The sequence below is a fragment of the Alexandromys fortis genome, unplaced genomic scaffold (assembly GCF_014885135.2).
Source record: "Alexandromys fortis isolate MF-2015 unplaced genomic scaffold, M_Fortis_MF-2015_v1.1 scaffold_93, whole genome shotgun sequence".
NCBI classification, from domain to species: Eukaryota; Metazoa; Chordata; class Mammalia; order Rodentia; family Cricetidae; genus Alexandromys; species Alexandromys fortis.
This window is the reverse complement of record NW_026067970.1, coordinates 1,496,307-1,522,900: the sequence shown is the minus strand read 5'-3', so window position 1 is coordinate 1,522,900 and position 26,594 is coordinate 1,496,307.

Here is a 26,594-nt window from a genome sequence, read left to right as displayed (position 1 = left end):
CTTTCTATCTGGCTATTTGGGTTCGGAGGAGTCTACACAAAACAATGTTGGTGGTGGAAACAGGTGTAGCAGTCCCCTCTGAATATGGCTCCTAGGACTAGACACTTTGGGCTCAGAGAACGTGGCTTGGGGTGGGCCAACAATCTATTCCTAAATAGTGCCAAATCTGGGTTTTCTGTTCCTCAGAGGATTCTGGACACTCCAGCCTTCGGATGGCTTCCTTATAGGAATACATTCTTGGCCAATGAAATTCAGTTGTTCACAGTCAACTTCTTTCCAGGTCTCCAGGGAAACCCTTTGCTACTTGAATTTGGAATGTATTTGATTTTATGTATTTATGTTGACAGAACTATTAAAATTAATTTCTGGAAAAGTATGTATTATTTCTTACATTCATTAAGATTAAAAGGCTCCAGTAAGATTCAGTTCCTTAAAACTACAGCTTGTAGCTTCATATATATGAAAGATTTAATTCACTTAAGAATAAATGACATTAGCTGGGTAGTGGTGGCACAGGCCTTTAATTCCAGCACTTGAGAAGCCGAGACAAGTGGATCTCTGTGAGTTCAAGGCCAGCTTGGTCTACAAAAAGAGTTCCAGGACAACCAGGATTACACAGGGGAAAAAATTATATTAGTGAATCTGTGATTCTTACTAGAATAATGTAATCACTGGATTTCATAAATGTCACCTTATAAACAAACCAAAGTACATCAGTATCTTGTTAGCCCTGAGTCGCAATTTTCTGGTATTCCAGCAAATCCGGTCAGGGCCATGTGCCTCTGGTTCGCATGCCATTTGCCAATTAGAAGACCTGTTAGAAATTCAGATCCCCAGGCCTACAGGTCCTGAGCTGCAGGATCTCCACACACAGGACAACACCACATTCAAGAGGAGCCCCAGGGCGGGCCCCTTATCGATGGTGTAGCAGATGCCAGAGGCCTCCAACCAGACCAGCGACTCCAGTGACCCTTGGCCGTGAATGCTTGCAAGTGGGATGAAAGGGCTAAGGAAGGGCAAACTGACTCTTCCTGTCACACAACCGCTTCCAGGATGAGATTCTTCTCTCTTTTTTCCTTTTCTTTTTTTTTTTTTTTTTTGTTGTTGTTTTGTTTTTTGTTTTTGTTTGTTTTCTTGCTTGCTTTTTTGTTTGGTTTGGTTTTTGGCCTTTCTTTTAAAACTTGTTTTAGGGGAGAATGCAAGGGCAGGGAGTAGATGCAGGGGGTGGGGAGAAGAAGAAGAAGAAGTCATTTGGAACACTGTAGAGGCCTCTGCTGTCAGTGACGTTTCTTCCATATTTATGTGCTTCCCAGACTCTATGTCAGGCTGCACTACTGTGTGAGCTCTGCTGATCTCAGCAAGGGAGTTAGGAATCGCCACTGCTGCACCATGACCTCCACCAAAGCCCACATAAAGACGCAGCTTCATGAGGACAGAAGAAAAAACACCTTGGAAAATAAAATGTAAGTTATACTTTTAAAAAAATCAGATTCTCTAGCCTGGTCTATTGACTGAGAATACCCTGAGAACCTGTATTAGTGACATGTTCCCTAGAGACTTCTTACATGTGGGACAGCTTAAGCATTATTCAGACACAATGCAATCCCCTGACACCAAACACCGTGTGAGTCTATGCCTTTAAATTAATGGACTCTGTATTTGAAAAGAACAGTGTATGTTTCTACTGGCCCTCAGCACCACTACATAATTTCCTTCCCAATGGAAAACAGGGTTATTTTTTCTCTCCATGTTTCAACATTCTAGAAATATTATATACCAACTTGGATAATATAATTTGTTACCTCATAAAGGCGTAATAGAAACTTCACTGAGTTGAGGGTAGAAGAGAGGGGATTGTGTCCCAGCCCTGGGCTGACTTACTAGCTCTACAGTTGTTGCAAATATCTTTTTAATATCGGTTTCAGAAAATGTCTTATTCCTTAGGAAAATGGAACAGGAACTGAGCGCTCCCAGTTTGCAGAGACTTACCGAGTCAGGGGTTAGAGTAGTGACCCAGAAGCAGATTAGATCCACGTTCTGGATCAACTGTGGCCCAGCAGGAGTAAACTAAACCCATGGCCCAACTCCGTCTAAGTCAGCCTCCTTGTTGGTAACTCAGCCACCCCCACCACAGAGAGACTTGGAGTGCAGGGACTGAGTTCACATGTCTGAATTGCACAGAACAAGGCCTGAGACCTCATGCTGGGGAAATTAAAGCAAGACTCCAAGCATGACAAATGTCCTATAAAAGTCTAACCAAATATAAGGAATCACAAAAAACTGTTATTAATAACCCCACTCGAAAGCCCCCCAAAGGTACAGAGCTGTTGGAAAGTCTCTGAAGTCACAACAGAGCACTTTGGAGTCCATTCTCCGAGTCATCAATTATCCTTTCTGCTGTCATAATTAATTCCTATTGTTACACTTAATAATGGCCAGCATCATCATCTTGGGGATTGTTGTTTTATTCTATTAAGCCATTTCATTACTCTCAAACAGGCTATGGGAGTGTACGTAATTGACTTGTGAAAATTATTCAATTTGCCAAAGAAAATCATCCAACCTGTAAGAGAACTGGGTCACAGAAAAGCCACGCTAACTGAATCATGAGGCTTCACACTTCCTTTCCTCTCTTACGGAGCTCTTTATATATAAATCAGCTGAATAGACAAGAAAGACGTAATTCAATTTCCTCTGGAATTTGGAGGCTGCCTCATTTATAAAGATGCCCTCACGTTTTTTTTAGCAGAATTACTACACCTAGACCCTCGTGTCACTGAAGACTCTGAGAGGCTGGAGACAGAGGGCCCCAGAGGTGGGCAAATAGTCGAGGGGCAGTGTCTGCTCATCTGGGCAACCCTGGGCTGGAGATGGTCTTATACCAGCAGGGACCATGATGGTCTGGTTCTGTACCTTCATCCCATCTCCTCCTCCATCAACAGAAGAAATAGAGGCTTGGGAGAAAGTGAGAGAGAGAGAGAGAGAGAGAGAGAGAGAGAGAGAGAGAGAGAGAGAGAGAGAGAGAGAGAGAGAGAGAGAGAGAGAGAGCAAACTCTATTTCTGGTCTATGCAACTTAGAAGATGTTAACATAGTCAAAAGTGCATGACATTATGAGCATTATAGTACTCAGGACAAGCCTGTGGGGTAGATGCAATTTTCTACACTCTATATAGCATGCACAACACAAAATATACACAGAATAGGAAACAAACCAGTATGTGTCCAAAAAATAGAAAGGAAGGAAGGAATGAAGAAGGGAAGGAAGGAAGGAAAGGAAGGGGGAAAAGAACACTATAATATTGTCCCTTATTATGTATCTGATTTGTATAGATGTTGTTTGGACCAACTGCCTTAAATAAATAGCTGCTATACATAATTTTAATCCTTAAATATATATTCAAAGATCTAATGAGTCCATAAAGAAGATGACCACTCAGCTCTTTTCTCATGTATATGTGTGTATGGTGGTCATGTGTGTTGGGGTGTGCACATTTATGGAACACATATCTATGATGTGTGTACGTGTGTGCGTGTGTGTGTGTGTGTGTGTGTGTGTGTGTGTGTGTGCAGAGCCTGAGGCTGATACTGCATGTATTCCTCGGTCACTCTCTCCCTTATACAGTGAAGGCATGTTCTCTCAGTTGTACCCAGATATGGCCAGCTGTGTAGCCAGCTTGCTCCAGAGAGCCTCTGTATCCACTTCTGAGAACTAGAACTGTGGGGACCTGCCATACCACTGATGTGGATTCTGGAGATCTAGACCCTGGCCTCCACATTTTCACATCAAGCACATCAAACACTACCCCCCCACACACACACGCACACATGCACACATGCCCAACAGTTCAATTTTTTTAACAGTTCAATTTTTGATGTCTGTTTGTTCAGCTTCATGAGACAGTGGCAGAAGCTTGTCTTTTCAGCCCCTCTCTTGGCAAGAAGCCATAGCTACTTTGGCATAGGATTTCTTTTTTTTAGGCAAGATGCTTTTGGAAGGTCCTCAAATTACCCAATGGCTCAAAAATAACACTTCTTTTTGCAGACCCTGAGTCCTCTATTGCCTGCCCATGAGCCCTCAACTCTACACAAGAGCTCTAGGCAGCTGAAGAAAGCTAAGAGTGGAAGAGGCGGTCTTCCTCAGGAAAAACACACCAGTCGGTTGTCCAGTGCCAAACGGTAAGCCCTGAAAGCATACTTGTGAGTAATGTTATGCAGAGTGAATAGTTTACATTTCGAAACATCCAAATATATGTGCATATTCTTATGTGTGTGTAATAATAGCTAGTGAAAAAACGTGGCCTTGAATTTGAAGGAGGGCAAGGAAGGCTATATGGGAGGGGAGTTAGAAAGAGGAAAAGGAAAGGGAAAATGTTGTAATTAAATTATACTCTCATAAAGAAATTTTGGTCTATTAAAAAGTCACCCATAGCCCATTGATTCATTAATCCATTAACCCATGGATGCGTTTTCATCCATTTAGGAGGACAGAGCCATCATGACCAATCCTCTCCAGAAGTCCCTACACTTGAATACTATTAGCATATGTCTTTGGGGACTAAGTTTCCCACGAAACAATTCCCAAAGAAACACAACCAAACTATGGAAGGTACCTGAGCTTCTGTCTAAGAAGAGGCTGGGCAGCAAAATGGAAGACGGGGTTCACTGTCATTGCACGGGTAGATTGAGGGCCACACATCCACTTGTACACATTAGACTTTGAGACAAGGTTCAGGTTTTAAAATAGGATTTTACTTTTCGGATGGTTCATTGGAAGTGCCCTGCTCTTTTTTTCCTGTGGTACACAGCTCTCCTTGTACCACATGTACAAGTGTACCAGATGTAAACCGCCACCATCAGTCACTCTTCAGAGTCCCTTGAGTTCCTGCTCCTGCTGTGTGAATGAATGGCTATAACTCAAAATGGGTAGTATGTGTGGATGACGTGAAGGTGAGGCGGCATTTGGATTTCTTTTGCTAAAGCGAGAAGAACTTCCAGACAACATAGCAGAGAGATGTTTACACATTGGTTTTATTGCAGCCCTTTTCACAATAGTCAACACTATAGGCAACCTCAGTGCTTAAAGAGAGGAGTGGATGAAGAAACTGAGTTATATACATGATGCAGGTTTATTCCAGCTATGAAGAAGAAAGGAGTTCAGTCATCTGCAGGAAAACGGGTGCAGCTGGAGACAGTCATGCTAGGCAAATTAAGTAAGAAAGACAAATGTCACGTGTTCTCTCACCTGGGTATACACATATAAATATATACATGTGTGTGTGTGTGTGTGTGTGTGCGTGTGTGTGTGTGTGTGTGGCATGAAAGTAGATGTGAAGCTGTCTAGGGAACAATAGGAACTAATGGGAAGGGGGATCAGGGAAAGGCAGAAGGATATGAGGAGTGTGTTTAAAAGCTACTATATAGTCGCATCAAAACGGCCTGATGTAACCCAGAATAAAAATTTATTTTTTATAAAAGAATTGGATATCACCCACATTCCCCAGAGAAATCTGAGCACCCAAACAGATCTAATTTTAGACCTTGCTCTGCACTGGATCATTTGTATGGCCTTCAACAAGCCATTGGCCAAACCGTTGGGAGTCTCAGATCCCTCGTCTGGAAAACGGGTGAGTGGGGGAGACTGACGGGATGTAAACGGCACGGAAGGTGATGGAAGAACAAACCGCACCCTGTCACGTGAATCACAGACAGCAGGAAACTTATATCTGCAGTGAGAACCACCTGTGCGATGATGTGGACTCACCGAGCGCATTGTGACCCAGGTTACCTTTTTACTAGTGCAGGATTACAAAATCACAGACTTACCAAGTTCTCAAAAAAACCAGTGCTAATGTGTACGAGTAATTTGAGCCTTGCAACCACACCACACAGTGCATCACGCTGCCTCTGTGACTAAGGCGTCCACTTTGGAGCCTTGGTGAGTTATGGCCGTCTTCTCATTGTGAGAATCCAGCTTCCTCGGGGGAATAGAATCCAACTTGGCTCCCTTGGCTGGGCCTACTCTTTTGCTAGGCAAAGTAGTTTTCCTCCTGGGAGGAAGAGAGAGGTGTGAAGACAGATTAATGGCTCCAGTGTCAAACCACATGTGTGTGTGACAGAGGAAAAGCTCTCCAGTGGCCTTCCTAAGGTCGTACGCGAATCATCTCTCCATCACCTGAAGATATCTGATCCCTCCGTGCGCAGCAGGCTGGCCAGCAATTCATGTTTTAGAACCTTTCCCAGGAGGTCTCTTTTCTTTGTACTGGAAGTTGGTTTTTAATCTACTTCCCTTTTCTCCACATGAGCCCTGTAGAATGGTTTGTACTACTCGGTAAGGATCCTTGAGGCTCGGGGAAGATGTTAGCATCTGTGTAATACTAGTCAAACATTTGAACACAAGCAAGAGCAAGGCACCGAATCTGAGAGGCAGACAAGCCTTTAGACCACATTCCAATCAAGGCTCTCTTCTACTCAAACTTGCCCGATGAAGTTGTATCAGGGTGGCCACAACATGGTGATTGGTGAACTTTTTTGATGTGAAAACCCAGTCTCCAAGCCTTGGGGAGCCAATTTCATGGATTCCCTCAGCACTAATTAGTCATTGTTTGCCCATCGAATCAGCAAGCACTACCCAAGTCTCTACAGGACACTGTGCTGGGAGCAGGGGGCTTGAGTTAAGTGAGACAATCTCTCCTTTCTCTGGATGGACGTTCAAAGTCTCCTGAAGGAAACATATAGAAACAAAAGAGCGGAACTGCAACAGGATATGTACTTAAGAGCAGCAGTTCTCCTGGGTAAAACCAGAGAAGGCTTCACACCAGAAGTGACATTTGAGGAGGCCTTAAAGGGTACCTGGGAGTCATCAAGATAAAGCAAAAGCTGGTGGCATTTTTGGAAAAGAGAAGCAATAGGAACCTCTACAAATGACCCAGAAGTGCATAGACACTGACCTGGGAGGCAAGGTGGTGGATTGTGGGAGGAAAGAGCATAAGGAATGGCCCTATATGCCAAGACGAGGACTCTGAGCTTGTCTGTAAGTCAGAAACAGTCACACATATTTGGATATGGTCTTTTTTTTTCTTTTGAACTTTATGAGAAAAAAAGAGATAAGACCAAATCCAGCTGTATGAGGCAAAGTTTGAAAATAAGGGGGTTAGAGATTATCTCATTATCTTGAGGTGAGAGCAGCTGAGCCTTGAAATTGGGACAGGATTTCAGAAGGAGCCACTTGCACGGTGCTAAATATGTCCTTAGCCCTGCTCCCAAAGCTCCTCGCTTACTTCAACACAGTCCTCACACTGTTGAGGAACCTTGGTCTTTGAGAGGAATTCAGTAAGACATCAGGGTCAAATGTGAGCCACAAGTTTACAGAGGGAAAGAAAAACTGTAAAGGTAGATGAGCCCTGTGGGGATCTGGTAAGAAGAGACAGTAATTAGAAGGTTCTGAGGAAACCAACACTAGAAGACAGGCAAGACACAGGGCCAGAGAAATGTCTCTGAGTACCCGTGGATTGTGAGCATGAGCGCTGCATTGATTCTGGAAGGAGAAGGGGATCATCTATATGGGGAAGACGGTCGACGTTTGATCCACAGTGTTCAAGACAAGGATGCTCTCACAGACAGCCACACTCATCTCAACACTTAGTCTACTTCTTCCATAGTGGAGACAATATCCCAGAATAAATGCTACATTTCAAGCCTCCTTTGAGGCTAAACTGGCTGTAGATATCTATGTATAATTTTGTTTGACAGGATACGAGTAGAGGCAAAGAACATCACATGCTTTTTACCTAAAGAAAAAGGACAAACTCAACAGGCTGTCTTTCTTTTCTCCTCCACATCTGCTAAAGCAATGAGCTTGTCATCAAGCCATTGGTGCTGTGGATTTGAAGGTCATCCCAAGAGGGCGGAGCAGAATGATGGATGTGAAAAGGCTCTTGACAACTCACCGACCATTGTCACAGTTTGTCCTCTCACTCGTTAAGCTTAGAACTGAACCTGTCCCTTAGACGAACAAAATGCCATTGTGGGAAGTCAGTACAGGAACTTGAGGACAGAACCTGGAGGCAGGAACCAAAGCAGAGGCAATGGAGATGTGACGCTTATTGACTTGCTCCTCCTGGCTTGCTCAGCGTGCTTTTGTATGCACCCCAGTACCACTGTTCAATGGTGACATCACCCAAATGGGTGGGACCTTCCACATCAACCATCAGTCAAGAAAACGTCTCTTCAGGAGCTCGCCAACAGGCCTGTCATGGGACATTTTCCCAGGAGAGGATTCCTTTCTTCAGATGACACTAGCCAATGTCAAGTTGACAAAATACGAACAAGCTTACAAGAATTCTTTAGCATCTGTTTCTCTAAAGCTTCATAGCTCTCAAATGCTAAGGGTACCCTCTCCAAAGAACCAGGGTTCATACCTGCCAACGGGAGTTGAAGAATTTCCTTGTCTTCCCAGATTTGAAGCTCATGAAAAATAAAGGTAAGAGACAGAAGTCAAAGTATAAAGTGGTATTACTGATCAAGCAGATGCCAGGGAACTTGTGTTCTGTGTCTATGGCAAGTGAGCTTTTAAACATCAAATTTTAAAATATAAGAATAATTTTCCAGCCTTCCTGGGCATCTGGCCCACTGCAGACTCCTCCACAAACCCCACTAAGACTGCTCCACCACCAAAGCTTCCTCCACAGTTAAGACACATTAGCACTGAGAATGACCATTAACCCTAACATCTCAGGTCCAAGCTAACTGTAACTGGGGTCCATCAGAAAAAAATATTGGCCGGGCGATGGTGGCGCACGCCTTTAATCCCAGCACTTGGGAGGCAGAGGCAGGCAGATCTCTGTGAGTTCGAGACCAGCCTGGTCTACAGAGCAAGTTCCAGGACAGGCTCCAAAGCCACAGAGAAACCCTGTCTTGAAAAACCAAAAAAAAAAAAAAAGAAGAAGAAAAAAATATTGGCTGGTAATACTGAGTCTAGCAAGGCCAGAGGCTGACCAAATTTTAAAGTCAGTACCAGCCAGTACTGATGGCAAGACTGTAAATACCCTGGAAGCTTCTCCATGAGCTTACCACTGGCTCTCTAGAATACGGGAGAGGGAGGACAAACTGAGTTTTCTGGGGTCTTTCTACTCTCGTATTGAAGAAAATATCAACCTTCCCATAGGGCTGCAGTTTTCACATTCCTTGTTACTCCATGAGGAAGAACCAGAGTCTAAACCAAGACTGGTTCCCATGTAGCTCATGAGTCCATACAGAAGAGAGGAAATGCAGAGTTCTCCACCCACAGGGTAAGCCAGTCAATTCAGCAGATCAGTGATGCTCAACAAAGGGCTCCATGGATACCCAGAAATGACTGTAAGTTATACCAGCATAGTCTGGGCAGGAATGCTAGTTCCTTATTAGGATGGTTTGTTCCACATAGGATACTTGTGTTCAGCAAATAGATATCTTACTGAAAATGTTAATTGCACTACTATGTGTAGATAGAACCTGGATGAAGCCCTTGTATTTTATCTTTCATGCAACAAGACAGATAAAAACCAGACAGAGTCTAGATCCCATCTGTATAAGTGTCTTCTTGGTGTGCGTTGTGCTCTAGAGTACCCCACAATAATCAGAAAGTCTGGCGGCCAGGACTGCACTTGTTCTTCAGTACAGCAGTGCAGCATTCCTGAATCATGTCCTCATGTACTCATTTGTTATCCATATAAATGAATAAGTATTTATTGAGCAACTACTGTGATCCAGACACTGCTCTCAGCCCTGGAAGAGTAGTAATTAAGAATACCAACCTACTCAACTTACTATTTAATGGGGGAAGGAAGTGAAGAACAGGAATAAAATTTCTCTGTATGTCTGAATGAAGAATCTAAGAATTTCAGGAAACTTGCAAATAAAAACAATCTCTTCACCTTCTTTTTATACACGGAGAAACGGAGGCTCAAAGGGCATATGGTGGTGCAGTGGCAGGACTGAGGCCTTTAGTGTCCATCAACAGTCAACAGCATCAGTCCCAGTACTGTGCTGTTCTGAGTTCCCTGCACCCTCGAGGAGATAGCAGCGATGATACGGCAGGAAGTCACATCACCCTTAGTTCCCGAAGCCTGGGTTTGCTTCCTAGTCCTCCAAAGTATCCTTAGCAGTGGGAAGATTAGTGGGCAAACAGGAATGTGGGGATTACAAACCAGGCTTTAAAAATATCTTATTCCATTACAACAAATATTTATTGACCGTCTACTGAGTGCCAGGCTGAGGCCATGAGCAGTTGGAGACTTCACGATGAATAGGCTAGACTTTCTCCCCTCAGGAAAGTTACTGTGTGTGGAAAGAGACAGATGGCTTACAACCACAGCACAGATAGAATATGATAAATGCCATAATACAATTACAAATGCCTGTGGGAGCAGAGAGAGAGATGAATGCCAGTTCCTCCGTAAAGTGGCTCCTAATTTCCCCAAATGGAATCCGCAATGAAACTTGAAAGATGGATGGAACACTAGCGGAAGGAGAGAGAACAGCCTCTCCTCCAAGGTGATGGATTCCCTGAAGGTCAAAGGGGAAAATATCCAAGATCCAAAGAAGACAAAGAGCAGGAAGATGAGTTTCCTGGCCTTTGGGCAGTCCTACTCGGTCCAAACACACCAGCAGGGGGCATCTCTGTAGCGGGATAGATCTGGGTCCTAGAAATAATACAAAGATACCACAGCAGCCTCGTTTGCTACTGTGAAATGATCCATCAGAAACTAGATCATTTCGCATGCATGCGTGCACTGTCTCATGACAGCCCTTTGCAGGATGCGCTGCTGGAGAAAGCTGAGGTCACCTTGCGAGTGAACACCAAGGACAGGATTTGCAGTCTATGGTGATGGAGAGATGATTACTTCTCCTTGGAGTTGCAGGATTCATTCAAGCCATTGTTTAAAGACTAAAGCAGTGTCTCATTTAAAAGTGTGTTCAGTTACTTGTTAGGGTCAACATGACCAGGCACTTTCCACGGAGACCTGGGCTTGCTTGCTCAGCCATCTTTTAGCTGTATCAGATTGATTTAAGTAATCCCTAAGGTACCAAGAACTACCACCATCTCCAAAAATCAGGGAAGAGTCCAGCCAGCCTCCCCTGGAGTCTGCCCTATTCGCAGCTCTCTTCACACCTTGTGCCTGTGTCTGCGTGGCTGGTCTTGACACTGTGTGCTGTGCAAAGAATCCTATCGCCCATCATCATCATAGCACTTGACTCCATTTCAGAGCCAAAGAGAGCACATGGCACAACACCGAGCCTCAGTTTCGCTTTCTCATGGGAAAAAGAACTTACCTGACCGGTGTGCCCAGAGGCAGGGTTGACTAATGTTAGCCACCCTACATGGATCTAGGGAGAATGAGGGGATGCCACCCTGGGACCCGCTAACTCCTGACATTCAGGCATGGTGGACTCCAATTACACCTCCGCTTGTGGCATGTAAGTGATGCAAGGTCAGACCCCAACAGGTCTGTTCTGTGTGCTATGATGTTTACAGCTGTTGGCAGAGGTTCCTGTCCCACAGCAGTTCAGTACCAAAGAAACACACAGAGGTCTACATTAATTATAAACTGGCTGGCCTATTAGCTCAGGCTTCATATTAACTAGTTCTTACATCTTAAATTAGACCATTATTCTTGTCTGTGTTTGGCATGTGACTTGGTACTTTTATCAGCAAGGCATTCTCATCTTGCTTCCTCTGTGTCTAGGTAATGACTGCAGACTGACTCTTTCCTCTTCCCAGAATGCTCCTGTTCTCATTGGTCTGCCTATACTTCCTGCCTGGTCACCTGGCTTATACTACCTGCCTGGTTACTGACCAATCAGTGTTTTATTAAAATACAAGTAACAAATCTTTACAGCATAGAAAACCATTGTCCCACAGCACTCAGCTTTGCTGAAATGCCCTACAAGGGGGAGTCCAGAGCTGTCTGGTACCTGGCTAGGAACAGAGAGAAGAGACCTTCCAGTTCTCATTCCAGCTGCATGAGTAAGTTGGTGACAATGAGGTGGACTTCTACATGACTTTCTGCCTTTGATCTCAACCAATTGGGTGTTTTTCACCTACTATGTATTTTCAAAATGTCCTATGAAAGGATATGATTTCCCTTACCCAATGGAAGTGTCTAGAATGTAGTAAGTGTTGAATGGTGGGAAAGACTATAGATATGAAGGCAGAAGACCCAGCTCGAGGCCAGATTCTCCTTGAGAAAGCCACTAGTGATTTTAAGCTCCATTTCCTTGTTTGTAAGATGGAAGAGATGCTGTTTATGTGCTCATGTTAATCTCATGGGAGAACCATGAAGGCTAGAACAAACCATAGACATAAGAGAACAATAGGAAGCACCTAAATATGTAAGAATATTATTGTTGCCATTATTATTATTATGCGCAAATTTCCCTTTTACCATTTGGTAGGCATCAACCTATGTGAGATACTTTTCCCAGCACCCCTTAAGGTTTGCCCAACACAGTCCAAGGCACCCAAACCTTGCTGCAAATTGGCACCACCGGGGCTCTACCTGAAATACTAATGCCTGGCTCCAAGCCCAGATGTCTGACTTAATTTTCACAATGTGAGGGCAGGAATTGGGGGACCTGTTAAAAATCCCCAGGGATAAAAAAGGACAAGGGTTGGACGCTGATGGCACAGTCTGTCAAACCAATGGAGGAAAGTTTGGATAAAACCAGAGGCCAGGGATCAGTTCTCATCTTCTCGGAAGGAAGGAAGGAAGGAGGGAGGGAGGGAGGGAGGGAGGGAGGGAGGGAAGGAAGGAAGGAAGGAAGGAAGGAAGGAAGGAAGGAAGGAAGGAAGGAGAGAGACAGGGAGGGGGAAGGAATGAAAGGAAGGAAAGAAGAAAGGAAGGAATAAACCCTCTAATATTTCCTTAGTCTGCAGGGAATACTGGGCCCTGGTGGGCTGTTGATGATGGGGAACTTCAGCCAATCACACAATCACATTCTGTTTAGGGTGTGTCCCCCTGGGGCCACACAAAACAAATAAAAACATCCAGGTGCATTTGCCTCTTCCTCTTTGCCCTCTGCATTCCTGAATCACTGGAACCCTGGTTTGTAAGTTTTCTTTCTTTTGTTTATTAAAACTGAATATTATTTTAAGTTAGTCTGGTTAATTACAACTTCCAGTTGACCACGTCCTTCAATTCTGAATAGCCATGAGATCCATCTGCTGGGAGATCCTTTGGCATAGACCAAAAAGGGACTGAAATAAAATGGGTGTCCTTTCAACAAGCATTCTAGCCTTCCAGATGACCTCAAGGTCACTGATTCTTTGTGAGGCAGAGCATTGGTGAACACAATTCAATACTGCAAGCCCTGGGCTCCCTAACTGAGAGGAATAGGGCACAGCCTAAGGCTAACTCCATGTTTCCCTCTTTCTCTGGCTTCAGCTTCCTGCTCCCCCAGTTCAATTTGATTCTTTAAAAGATTTCAAATTAAAACAGTTTAGGAATATCACCACCTAAAAATAAAATGCAGAATGCTTTCTTTTATGAGGTTTTTTAAGTAGTTCCCTATAAAATCCCTAACTTGACGCTCCACAGACTTAAGACCACTCACTCCCTGTAAACATAGTTTTCTGAAGAATGTTCAGTGACGGACTCTGCGATGTGACAGTTTCTCCTTCCAACTACAAACTGGCACCCACTAGCATGGCCTTGATACTATGTGAGTCACACCATGGGAACAGATGACCAGTACGGTGGCCTCCATTCCTAATGGGGGGGAGGATACAAGTAGAGATGTTTTTTCTCTACTTAAAGATAGGACAAGGGCTGGAGAGATGACTTGATGGTTAAGAGCACATAGTGTTCTTGCAGGGACTCAAAATTCAGTTCCCAGAACCCATTATCTCACAAACACCTGTATCTCCAGCTCCAGAGGATCCGATGCCTTTTCTGGCCTCTGCAGGCATTTGTATTTGTGTATACATGCCCATGTCAACACAAAGGCACACACATATACACATAATTCAAAATAAAATATTTTTTAAAAGATAGAAAACCTGAAGAGTGAGCTAATAATATGCCCGACAGTGTCCCGATACTCAAGTCTAGTGCACCTGATTTCCAAGTTCACATACCCGAGCATTTGTCCAGATTCTCATGCCACCAGTGTTCATACAACGTCAACCCCTGAGGCTTCGTAGCACCAAATCAGACAGCATACCGAACATTGGATTGCCCACATATCCTTCTGTAAACCAACCTCTGTCTGCAGCTATCTGGTTGGTGTTTGACAGTACATTATGTGGTGAGAGTTATATAAACAGGAAAAGCTGACAACATTAGTTTATTAGTTAATTTCCCAATCTGATCAGTTTTATGTATAAAGTCTGTCCAGTCAGTGAGTCCTGACATCTCAGAGGCGCTTGCAGCAGGGCCAGAACCCCATTAGGTATGAGGATGCACCGCACAGACACTTGCCTGGGAGACATCTCCTGGAAGAGATCAATTGCCAGAATGCCCATTATTCCTAGTTCACAGAAACATTGACACAGTGTCCTCATAAATGACACCGGGCTCTCAACAGAAGTGTCGAGTCACCTTGTGTACACTGGGCAGCCGAGGAGCTGCCTCCAGTTCTTTAGACAGGTTCATTGGTTTCTATAATGAAAATAAAATGAAATCTTGGAAGTGTTTCTAGTTTAAATACTAGATGGATGGGTGGATGGATGGGATGGATGGATGAACAGATGATTGATAGATAGATAGATAGATAGATAGATAGATAGATAGATAGATAGATAGATAGATAGATAGTAAAACCACAAAAGGAAATCTAAAGAGTCCTTTAATACCCATCTGACTTTGTTGGCAGGCTGTCTTCTTACCAGTGGGAAGCCCATGGTCTCAGCAATCCTCCTCTGCAGAGAATTCAACTCTGAATGGCTTTCTTTCCCCATGGGGAAGAATCCTCAAGACTTCTCACTCAGAAATCCAAAGCAAGGCCACCATGCAGCTTTCTCACTAGGAAGCAAGAGATGGACGGGGATTTCAACTTGGCAGAGTAGCTGACAGGCAGCGTAAGATAAATACAGCCAGGGCACCATGAATGGAGAGCCATTAACTATAGGACCCTTCCCACCAAACTCCACGGGTAGGGAAGGTGTCAAACCCTTTCTAGTCTACGTTTAGAGCATTGTCAGGCTGATCCTGAAACTGTATAACATATTTCTGCTACTGTATACAAGCCTTTATTTCTAATACAGAAGAGGACTGCCACATGTGGAATGTGTGCCTCTATTGATGCTACTCTGAGTCATCCTCCTAATCCAATCTGGAACCACACTGCATCCCATTGTACAGATGAGGGCGTTCAGCTGCTCAGAAGGCTGGTGACCGCTCTGAGATCACACCTGTCAGAGGCAGTTACCCTTGAGCCGATGCTGCAGCGGCTCTGCCTTTCATGATATCAATATCAGGAAGGACTTAGTTCTGTTTAAACAAACATCAGAACTTATCAAACACATCAAGGGCTTCCCCTACACCCAGGAAGGCACTCTCTTGTTCTGAGATGCTCACTAAGAGCCCAGTAAGAGCCCAGGCTATGCATCGAGTGTCACCTCACACTATCCCCTGAGCCACTATCTGCCATTGCTGATCCAAACTAGTAATGTATTTTTAACAACAAGTCAGTTTCCAGACTTCTTTTGAATGACTTTACAGATTAAAAAAAAAAAAGTCCAATCGCCCTAAACCACAAGGCTTTGGCTATGGATACTCAAGAAGATACTGACACCTACAGATTCACCAACAGTATTTCCAGCAACTGGGATTTCACAGGGTGATGAAAGCTGCAGTGGAGGTAACTTCATCCGTTGGCCCAGCACTTTATTGTGTTTTTCAATATTAGTCTTACAGCCTTGTTTTCGTGCCTTCAGGGAGCTGCAAACTCCCCCATGCAGCGCCCAAGAGTCGTTAGCATAGTCTATTGTCAAGATAGTGCATTATAAGATTTGAAACCTATTATCTTCCTTCAACCAAGCCATCCTTTCCAGATAGTTCTTAGACTCCGGTACTCACTCCCTAGGTTGGGGCTGGGTGTTTTTTCGCCGTGTATTCCTGCCTGGTGATTTTCTGAAGCGTGCATACCTTATGATAGAATGAAAAATTACATCCTTCTTTAGACTGAATGCCGCTGGCTTTCTAACGCCAGGCTCTGCGGGTGCCTTGAGGAAAGGACCCACTTTCTACAAAATCACCTCTTCGTAAGGACAAGAAGACGTGAATAGGAAGTGTGAATTGACAAGATGTTGTGAGCTCTCTATACCAGAAAGATAAACACATTAGCGTCTTTCCACAATCTCAGAATTTAGTAAATATCAAGACATATGCAAAGAATAGTGGTTTCTTCAACAGAAATTTGCCAAATAGTTCTGATTTCCTTGAGGGCCAACTGAAATAAACACAAGTTTGTTTGTGTGTGCATGTGAGTATGTTTTGTGTGTGTGTGTGTGTTTGTGTGTGTATGTGTGTATGACACAGAATGGTTACAAAGAGTTAAAGAGGTCTCGGAAGAATTCTGGACTACTGAATGAGGCCTAATTGAGAGGCAGAAGCAGGACAGTAACAGAGGGGATGAGATGAGTTTGCAGTTAAGATTATGTGCTGCTCTTCCAGAGAATTCAGTTCCCAGGACCCACGAGATGGCTCATAACTGTAACTTCAGTTCTAAAGAATTTGATGCCCCTTTGCGCTTCATGGGCATCAGGTATGCACATGACATATGCAGGCAAAACACCCACCCACGCATAAAAGAAAAAAAAAGGAAGGCGATGGAGAAGCAAGGAGTCTCTGTGGGAAAGCTGTGGAGGGCATCTGATAACTGATCTTCCGGACTCTGCTGGAAAAGCTGTTGCTATAGAGTGGAGCCTGAGCTTCCTGCTGAGCTGAAGAATCATAGTGAGGAATAATGGAGGCAAAAGGTGAAACCGGATCCAGACAAGCAAGTTGATGGATGGACAGCAGTTCAATTGGCCCACACCCATCCTGAGCAAGAACCACACCCAGATGAAGCCCTGGGACTGATGGGAGTTCTCTGCCTGTTGGTCCCTTGATACATTTACTGGATGGTCACATAATAGTTCTATGGGTCCACTGTCATTACAATGCCAGGTGTCCTCTTTAAGGACTTCAGATGAGAGTTTTCACTCTTTCCTGGTCTGGAGTGTTTGCTAACTTCTTGGGCCTGGTTTTTCTGATCTGGTTTTAATGTGCCCATGTGTTCCCACAGTCCCAACTCGCTCCAGTGACTTTATAGATTGGCATCCTTTGTGCTTTTAGGAATGTTCTTGCCAGTCTGCACCCTGTGGGTTGTGCTAGATGATGCTGCTCATGGGTGCACCAAGGTTCAGACTCCACTCCTTTTTTGCGTTTAGACTCACAATGGAGTCAGTCTCTCAAGAAAAAGAACAGCCCAAAACCCACTGTGGACAGAAAACGGAACAATGCAGAATAGGGCATGGACTGGTCTGGACACACACACACATACAAAGACCTCAAGATTTCTTAAAGGTCTCCCTTGTAATAAGATCTTTTGCTAGCTTTTGCCAAAAACATAAAATCATTAGCCTTGGAGATGCTGCTCCCATATAGTACGAAAATCTCTAATAGTACTCCGGGCTCACTAAAGCTGAAGATACGAGTTGATTAAGATTAATTTCCCCACTTAGAAATTCTTTTGGTGGGGTGGGAAAGGGCACTTCAGTCGGGTCACCCCAGCACACACCCAAGCCCCACGCATGAATGGTTTGATTGCAGCCTGGAGCCCTCCTGGGCCATCATTGCTACAGCTCAGGAGAGATGGCGAGAGGCAGGGCACAGGGTTCATGTTGCTACTCCACCATTTTCCACCCTGTAGTTATACTGTCCTCCTGAGCAAGATGAAAATGGTCATTAAGCTTGAGACCAAAGCCCAACCCTCACTCTACTCCTTCTCTGAGATGACCCGCTGATCCTGCGACCACCAGAGCAGCAAGGGACATCTGCAGTTCCAAAGACACACATAAGCCAGCACCCTTCCCTGATTAAAGGGCAATAGACTTCCTGAGACTTGAGTTCTTTCCCTCTCGGGAGGTGGGGGTCTGGTTGCTGATGCATGCTGCTGTGTCCTCTCTGGCCCTTGCTGTCCTGTCTGGGCCCATCTGTGCAGAGCGCCAGCAAGATGTGTGGCTGCCTGTGCCCAGTAGCTCCCTCTCCCTCCCCACCCCCCAGCACAGAACGGAGCTGTCTAGACACTGATCAGCCGGTTCCCAGGCTTCCCTTTGCAAAACCCAAGAGACAGAGGCAGGGGACGACAACAGCTGCAGCGCTGGCTTGTTCTTGACAAATGGGCCTGTCACTCCTATTGATTAGCAATATTATGACATTTCCCTTCAAAAAGCACAGATGTGTCGTGGCTAGTGACAAGGCCCCGTGGCTCTGGGTGGAAGAGAAGGTTGGCCATTGTTTAAATTTCTCCCTATCTATCTATCTATCTGTTCAGATTCCAAGAGATAAAGAAGCTGAAAGTGCAGGAGTATCACAGGACTTCATTTCAGTAATCCTCAGGTATTCCTGTGAATAAGGAAGGGGGAGGGGGAGATAAGAGCATTGGCAAATGCGCTGGGATGGTACACAGCAAAAGACTGTCCTGTGGGCTCGGACAGTGGCCCTTCCTTCCTCTGCCTTGGCAGAGCCATCCTTGAGGCTTCTGACTATGTAAGTCAAGGCTAGGAGGCACCATGATTCCTGCCCTAGCATGCAAAACGTGTGAAGGGGATGGCGGGATTGTCAGTGGATGGTTCATCCCCCTCCCTTCCCAACGCATCTGCCACCTTCTCGCCCTGCTCCTCTGGGGCTGAAGGTTAAGGAAGGAAGCACAGTTCCTTTCTCCGCGTAGGAAGCACCAGGGTGGAAACATGCCTACTTTAATTTGTGAAGCCTCCAGGGGCTTTTCCCTTCCAACTATTCTCCACATTAGTCCCACGTTAAGAGAAAACAGTGCTCAAAATAAGCCTGTTTAGGGGAAAAAGAAGGAAAAGAGCACCAAGCTGTCCAACATATGGTCCATTTTGAGGTAAATTACAGGTAATTCATGAGCATTTCCAGCCGGGAGATCGCCATCTCGGGACTCTTGACTCTCCATCCCCTGCTATCCTCATTTTTGTGGTTAAAGGAATCTCTGGAGTCTTTGAAGCAGAAAAGGCAACACTCTCCCGCACCATTTTGTCCTGCTAAAGATAGTTATTACTCTGCTAACACACGGGACTGATCTGGCAACCTGATTTAGGCTAAGCTGATGGCAAGCAGGCTGTGAGGGGTTTGTGCAGCGCAGATTTAACAATGCAAAGGATCTGGGGGTTGCCAAGCGCAGCGTTAAGCAGAGGCATGAAATCTGAGCGAAGTGGAAACAGCCAGGCTGACACCATTCGAAGAGAGAGAAAGGAAAAGAGGAAATCACTCGGGGGGGGGGGCGACAAAAAGATGGAAAATCCGGCCTGTTTAGCCCTGGGGGTCGGATGTAAATTAATAGGGGCTAAATGGGATGTAACCAATTTGTACGGCATGTGTTTCTCTCTCTGAGATGGGATCGCTCCAGTCCCAAGTCATCAGAGCTTGCCGGAGGCTGCCCCAGGACTAGTCTCTATAACCACAGCCTCGTCCACCCCTCTTAATAGTTGCAAGACCTCAGAGCTCCTATTACACCCAAGCCTTGTAAATTCACTCCTGTGACACTAATGCCCTCCTCTCCTTGAGACAAAACCTGCACATTGGGTCCTGGCATGTTGGGAACAAAGAAGGGAAGGGGAGGGAGCTGAGGAGGAAAGACGACTTAAAAAGCATTCGGTATGTTTGGTGGGGGCTTAAGCTGCTTGCAGCAGCCTTTGTGTCTGGATGGGGCAAAAATTATGCAACTTCCACGTCTCCATCACATCAAAGGGGTTCTGGAAGATCTCTCGGAGCTCAGAGGCGGGCGGCCCAGTTCTCCCCTGTCCACGTCTTAAATCATGCTTTTATCTGCCTCCCCATCGAAACTGATGCTAAGTGTCCCTGACACGCACATCCTCCAAATAATTTGAACTTGATCTGAGGCTTTCGGCCTTCTTGACTTAAAAAAAAATTTTTTTTTCCTATGATTTGCTTGGCAACCATCCACTTCAGCACAGGCGATCGTGGGCAGTGATGCTGATGTTCATGAGGAGCCGCGGTTGCCATGGCAATGCAGAGTTCAAAGCAAGTTCTCTGAGCGCTGTCAGGCTTGGCGAGAGTGATAACATGAAGGCTGGTGTCTTCTCCTCTCGGGAGGGACTCGCACTCACAGAATGATGGGAAGGAGAGATGGTGGACAGGGCGTTCCCAATCCCAGTCACATCATTTTGTCATCTACTACCTTAACGGGAAATGTGCAGCACGGGGAATTTGAAGACTGCATCTTAATCTTAACTAGGTAGTTAAGCAGTTGAGTGGCTCTAACTTTTGATTACACGTTAGCTTCCTCATCTATAAAATGAAGGGGTTGGGCTAATAAAACTCAATATACTTTCAGCCGTTAAAACGCCATGCAGCAGTTCCTCTATGCAGTCTGAGAATCTTCTGGTTGCACCAGTTGACGTTCCAGTACAGACCACATTCCGTTGATGAAGACCTAATGAGAGGGAGAGATGGGCTCCAGTGACTTGGGTCTCAAATGCTTGTGCAAAAAAGAATTCTTGCCTTGGAGATTGACTCTGGGCACCGTCAAGGTGTGATGAGAGTAGAGAAGACAAAAGCCCTATTCTCAGAAACAACAAAACAAAACACACACCTATCTGCCAGGAGATGTAACAACTGCGTAAACAAACGTACCAGGAGTCACTTCACCGTGGTCAGGCCAACCCCACCAAGTCCAACATGCAAGTGGAAAACCTCAGATCGTTGAGGTGGGCTGGGGGAGTGTCTGGAACTTTTTGGAATAAGTGGGGTTTGGATGAGATCTGAGAGGTGAGTAGGAGTCGCCTCGTCCAAGGGAGGAAGGAGAAGGCTCGCAGACAGAGGGAACGGCATGTGCCACTTGGAAGCGAGAGCGAACTGGGATGGGAGAGGCTTGCAGCTGGAGGGATAGGCAAGGCCAGGTCTGGCTAGGGCCTTAGGCCGCACACCGCTTATTGCTTTTTCTAAGAGCACTGAGTGCTGGCTGAAGGGTTATGAATGGGGCTGGTTACTCAGATCTGTCTTTTGAAAAGGTCACTCTGGCCATATCCTGAGACTTCTTCGACTCCATGGCAGTCTGGAGAAAAGGTACTTAGTTAGGGGTTGGATTTCCACGATGAGACTCTCCTTAACATAACTGTAAATAATTCAGGAATCACACTTCTCTTTTACTCCAGGTTTCTTTTTTGGATAGTAAGAAGCAATTCAAAACACAATTTCACAACCTTTTTTCCTTGGCCTTGCCTGGGTGGACACAGGCTTTAATGACTTTCCCAAACCCAATTGGTTAAGCTGCCAAGGGAATCTGTGTGAGCAATGGCGAATTGTTATCGATCTATTATTCTTCCCAAGCACCTCCCACAGGCCAGCAGACATTTCCTGTGCCCAGCGGGTTGGGGGGGGGGCAGGGAAATGTATGTATGGAACTTTTGCTTTGCAAAATATTTCCTCCAAAAATTCAGAAATGTTTACAAAGCCATCATGGAGCGGTACGCAGCAGTATACTAACTTTGGAATAGGTCTCAGCTTTGAACATGCAAAACGTATGCCTGAAAAGAGTTGTTTGCAACTCATGATTGTGCGTGACTAGTCTAGGTGACAAGTTTTCTGAATGAGAATAGCGCAAAGGTCAGCTGCGGTGGCCAGAGTAGGATACCTGGGAAACTGAGGCAAGCAATGGATGGATAGATAGCCTTCAGAAATTCTGGTTACTTTACTGAAACTTATTTCTTGGGTTTTTTTTTTTTGCATGTTTGTTTTGCTAATTGTTATGCCCTATATTGTATGCTTAGTGCTTCATCACCACCATCACCACCACAGGAAGCTCATAGATGGATCCTATTAATATCTTCATTTAACCAAGAGTAATGGAAAGGGTTTTGAACATTTCCTTTGCCTACCCATGTAGCTTTCAGGCCTCTACACATACCTTCTGCTGCCCGAAGGACCCCAAGAGAGGAAACTGAAGGAGACGCTGGAGAAGGGGGTGTCATGCTGCCAGCCACGGCCCCCCCTCCGTCTCCGCATGCACCCCTGTTCTCATTCTTGCCTCCTTTCCCACTCCTAGAGGGAGGCCACAAGGCAAGATTTATGGACAAGGAAAAGCTCTCTCACCCCCTTGTAAACTTTATGGGCCATGTGGACATGTACAAATCAGATATAAACATGATGTCCAGGGCCAGGGCTCTGTAAATAGTGATATCACTGAGGAAAATCTCCAGGAGAATTTGGTTCCCGGGAGAGAACAGAGGAGGTTCCTGCAAAAGGCGTGTGAAGAATAATGAAGGCTGCTTTGAAGTGCAGCTCCGGGCCTGTGTTGTTTTCGGCAGCCTTCCCCCTGCAGCTCTTGGAATTCTGGATGCAATAAAAAGACACCAAAAGAAAACAGCTGGTCCGATTTGTTGAAGTAGAAGCAGTGTGTGGCCCTGGCGAGAGCAGCGTGATGGTAGAAAGCAGGTGTGACAGGGGACAGAGAGGCAGCCTTCAGAATCCGCCGTGGCTCCCACCTTGCCTCTGCATGTGATGCCCAGGTTACAAGCTTCTAGACTTCTCCTTGGACACTCACCATCCTTGTTGGGTCACAAAGGAAGTTGTAACCTTTTATGGATGAGGAAGGTGGAGTGGAGGCTCTGGTGAGTGGAAACAGCCACGGCAGCGTTGTGTTGCCCGGAGAGCATTATGTGGTGACAACGGTGGCACTTGAAGGCAATATGGGACCTGGTTCCATTGATGCCTAAGTTTTTCCTTGTCTGTGTTCACACTCAAGAAGGTGCTGAGACAGAGCTGGTTGCTGAGGACCAAATACCTGGACACACACTAGAAAGTATTGTTACCTGTGGATTCTGACATTATGACGAGGGCACACAGACACGGTCAGGTGTCTTGTGAAGTGACATCAAGACCCCAGAAGCTACACATTTTGGCTTTCACACCCTGTACAACTCCTTTCACACTACACCAGCGTGACCTGTGTGAAATACGGCAAAGAGGCTAGCTTGTCAGAAGTGTGAAGACCTGGCCTCCATCTCGGGCTCTTTCTTCCTTGAGTTACTGTGTTAAGGGAAGCCAGCCTGCAGTTGTGAGGTAGGTTGGGCTGGCTATCTGAAAGCTGTCTTAACAGAGGAAAGAATTTCTAGTAGGCAGCTAGGAACAAGCCAAAGTCTCTCCACAACCACAAGACCGGATGTGAAAGGAGATCCCGCCCTCGTCAAGCCCCCAAGTGATCGCAGCACTCCTAGATAGTTCTGCAGTCTCAGGAAGCCTGGGTTCCGGAATCGCCAGTTTAGCTGCTTCAAGTCTTTCTGATCCCTGGAAATTCTGAGCCATGATGAGATTATTAAAACTTAGTATGACAGCCTGCCAAGTTTGGAAGTGTTTGTTACACACCAAGTGATGACCAATGCATGTTACCTGCTACTGGACTTTTTCTGTAATGCATGAGTGAGAACTGGCAGAGGACAGGAACCATCATATCACAACTACATTCGTTCATTGCTGTCGTGCTAAGAAGGCTGCTTGCCACTCGAGAAATGCTTCTCCTATCCAGATGACTATACTCTAAATGGGACTCAGTTGTTCTTGCTTAGAGTTAGGGATACACTCGTGGATTATAATGACAAACAGCTAGACACTTGAGCAAAGGCTCAAAGAGAAGTAAACAGGCCGTGGGAGAAAGAACAGTGATAGCAGAGGAAGAAAAGCCCACTGAGAAAAGCACGGCTTCAGTAGCGCTAAGCAGAGGATAACATGAGATAAATGTGGTTTCTGAACAGTGTACTAGGCCTGGCTGTGGTGGTGCATGTCTTAAATCCCAGCACTGGGGAGGGTGAGACATGCAGATCTCTGTGAGTTCAAGGCCAGCCTGGTCTACAGAGTGAGTTCCAGGACAGGCTCCAAGGCTACACAGAGAAACTCTGTCTCAAAAAATAGATATTGGCAGGGTGGTGGCAGCTCACAACTTTAATCCCAGCACTCGGGAGACAGAGACAGGTAGATCTCTGTGTGAGTTAGATGCTAGTCTGGTCTATAGAGTGAGTTCCAGGACAAGCTCCAAGGCCATACACAGAGAAACCCTGTCTCAAAAATCAAAATAGTATGGAGGGCCTTGGACCTTCTACAAAGCAATGTGCCTACTCTCTCTGTGGAATGAATATGGGATTGGGTGGGAGGCTAACTGGAGAAAATGAGAGGAGGGGAGGGAGTGGAAATTTGGATTGATATGTATAATGGATAAAGATAGTTTGTTTTCCTTTTTTAAAAAATAAAAATAAAGAAATCATTATTCAAATAAAAAAAGTGTACTAGACTGTAATGAGTTGTTGAGGCAAGAAATGGCAAAGGTTGATTCACATCATTAGTATTAACATATAGCTGTGATTCACAATGTGGGACCACCAACCTGATATGGGATTTAAATCCAACTTTGTTAACAAATAGAATTAAAGTTTGAGTTCCTTAGTTGCATAAACCAGATCAAGTGTTCAGTAACAACATGTGGCTCCTGGCTGCTGTACAGTACAGTGCAGGAACAAAACTCTCTCATCCTCATCCAAAGTTCTGTTAGACAGCTTCACGCTGAGTGCTCACTAGACAACATCACAGGATGGAATGAAGTTTTAAGACAAGATATGGACTATCAGATAGATGATAAATAATACAGTTGGTGGCTGGACATCCATGCTTAGATTAGACTTCTGGAATACCATTGTGATGTGACCTGCCATGAGTCCCTTCCAGTCTTGATCAGGCTCACCTTAAAGGTAAAGGGTTACGTAATAATAGTTATTATTATGTAAAAATGCTTTGTGTTTTAGTTCAGTATGCATTATTAAATTTTGTCAAAGAAACCATTCTGGTTTCTAAGCCCTCATCACTGCTGGCATTTCAGAGCAGGGATATTACCTGGGAAACCTGGGTAGCATTGTCTTCAGAGATTAAAACCTTCCTTCGTGGACGGGAACAACGTAAACAGGATGTTTACAGGGAGGTGAAACAACAGGATGTTCTAAGGGGTTGCAAAACACTACAGGGAAACTCCTTAAGACACGAAATAAACAACTGAAAATAGCCCAGGAAGTCCCTAAAATTGACCAGGTTCACTAAGCCCCGCCCTTCTCCAAGAGTGTATGACAGTAGAGACTTGCACATCACTCAAAGCAGAGCCCTGCAGAGCTTCCGGAAAGGACACTCTCTAGCCTGTTGCGCTGTCTGCAGGCTATGCAGTATGCTCCAGGTTCCTAGCTTTTGTGCGCTGTCACCCATGCTGGGGTGGGCTTTGGCAATGCAGCTGTCTTTGAGTCATTTCTGCTCCTGTGAGTAACCCCTCCCCTATATTCCTTGACATAACCCTACAAAACTCATTGGTTCGCCAAGTCTGAGTTCGAGGGTATCTGTATACTTGGGTCTGTTGTGAACTCCCTCTCTGGGGTAACCAGCCGTGTGTTGTTTCTCCCTGGGGAAAGTATGGCACACAACAGAAACCCATTACAGGCCATGGGGAATGTAAGGAGGAGAATGTGTGGCTAACTGCACGTTTTAATAGCTTAGGTAGAAGTAGGGGAGTTGAGACAAGCCTGGCAAGATGCAGAGTAGGAGGAGCAGTTATGACAGTAGTGTCCTGAGCGCAGCAAAGGGACCTGGTCTAGAGAAGGGCCTTGGTAAGATGGTGCAAAAAGATTCATGTCCGGAGACTCTGCACGCATCTCATGCCATGGAGAAAGGGGCAGACCCAGTTACCATTTCTCCCTATAGAAAAACACTTCTCAAAGTACAAGATGATGGTTCTGGGGCCTAACCTGCCCCAAGCCTGGAGACTGCATCTGTGAAAGATTAGCATGTTTGGTTAAGATATTCTGTCCCCAGGATGCTGCTGCTCCTCCCGGGTGGGGAGGGTTGGGGGTTGACCTGTGGTGACTTCAAAGCTCAGAATTGAAACTGGATCCCGGTGATCGAATTTGGCATCTCCAACTGTCAGCTGTATTACTTACGACAGTTCAGCCTCCCTGTGCCTCAACATCCCCATCTGTAAAACCAGGCTTCCAGCAGGTCCACTCATTGTTGTGAGGTTAGGTGAGTTTTACATCAAGTCTGGCAGCCCTTGGTACGGGATGTATGCCTTAGAAACCCTCACTGCTATTAGCAGGGCTTCCAGTCATGACCAAGTAAGCAAACATGATCACATGTGGCAGCCCAACCGACTCCAGTGCCTGAGCCTTCTTCCTGTGGGAGGGGGCGGGGGCCAGCGAGCCGAGCCTGTGTGGACAGGAAGTGGAGTGTGTCTGACCTGGCTTCGCAGCTGTGCGTGATCACGCTGACGGAACACTGGGAGGTGAGCCTGCAGGAACCGTGTGAGCTTGGCAAGGACAAATCCTTCTTGCTGATGATTTAGGTAA